General features: G+C 53.1%; 1 protein-coding gene across 1 annotated transcript in view; it reads left to right on the forward strand.

The window, feature by feature from the left end:
* ZC3H6 (zinc finger CCCH-type containing 6) overlaps positions 1-1108 on the forward strand; it is a gene marked incomplete at both ends in the record, with an annotated part of 18467 nt that overhangs the window by 433 nt on the left and 16926 nt on the right. The gene's annotated exons all lie outside the window — the stretch shown is intronic.

Below are 1108 nucleotides of genomic sequence, written 5' to 3' on the forward strand. Positions count from 1 at the left end.
TATGAGCAGGGTTTATTTTCTGGAATGCATGCCTTTTACATCTTCTTTGATTTATTCTGCCTGGGAAGGGGGGCTGTTTGCCATTTCTTTCCATAAATTGCACTGTCCAGCGGGCGTCTGTTGAATGTCACCATTGTTCTTGTTCTCCCTTGCCCTGGCGCTGCTAGTCAGGTAGGAAAGGGTGCTTGGAGCTGCTTCCTTTTTTTGTTGTTGTTTTTTGTTTATACAAGAATCTCTCACTAGATCCATATTTAACGTCATTTTCTTGCCAGATTACACCTTACACATTTAACTGGATCTTTTTTTATGCAGATTAAGGTCTGACTGACGTTATCTTTGCCACCTCTCAGTCCCCATGCGCAGAAAACCAGAGTCCTGTTCCTGGTGAAAGGACCTCTGTTCCTCCCTCCCTCTCTCCCTCCCTCCCTCCCTCCCTCCCTCTTTTCCTTCCTCCCTCCCTTCCTCCCTTCCTTCCTCCCTGCCTCCCTCCCTCCCCGCTTCTTTTAAACCAGAGTCCTGTTCCTGGTGAAAGGACCTCTGTTCCTCCCTCCCTCTCTCCCTCCCTCCCTCCCTCCCGTTCTCTCCTGCAGCTGCTGGAAATTCAAATCCTTTCTCTAGGCAGCCCTGGCCTTCCTAACTAGTTCGAAAAATACCGTGCCAGGGCGACAGCTACTCGTCCTTCCGTCTGCATCTGCTCAGAGCATTTGTGACACAACGGCAGGAGTTAAAAATGCTGGTTTTCGGCAGTCTGTCCTCCCCACACAGCTCCACGGCGCTTCAGGGAGCTGGAAAAACAAAACGAGGGGCTTGTGAGCGAGCGTAACCGTTCCCTCGCCGGTGAAAGTCAGCGGTTCCCTGTTAGGAGCTGGGAAGCTGAGGGCCACACAAGCTGGCTGACTGGTCCAGAAACCCGCCTGTGATTTAGTGACGGGCTCAGGGCAGACCCCAGGGCTGCCGATTCTTGTGTTCACCTTCCTGCTTTTGGTTGTGAAACAGTGCGAGGTGTGGCATGCCGCGTGTTCCTAAGAGAGTGGCGTGTCCAGAGCAAACTGGTGATCCAGCGGGGTGGCTGGGGACAGGGCACGGCTGGCGCTCCAACAGCGCAGCA

Source organism: Buceros rhinoceros, unplaced genomic scaffold (assembly GCF_000710305.1).
Source record: "Buceros rhinoceros silvestris isolate BGI_N320 unplaced genomic scaffold, ASM71030v1 scaffold15560, whole genome shotgun sequence".
Lineage (NCBI taxonomy): Eukaryota > Metazoa > Chordata > Aves > Bucerotiformes > Bucerotidae > Buceros > Buceros rhinoceros.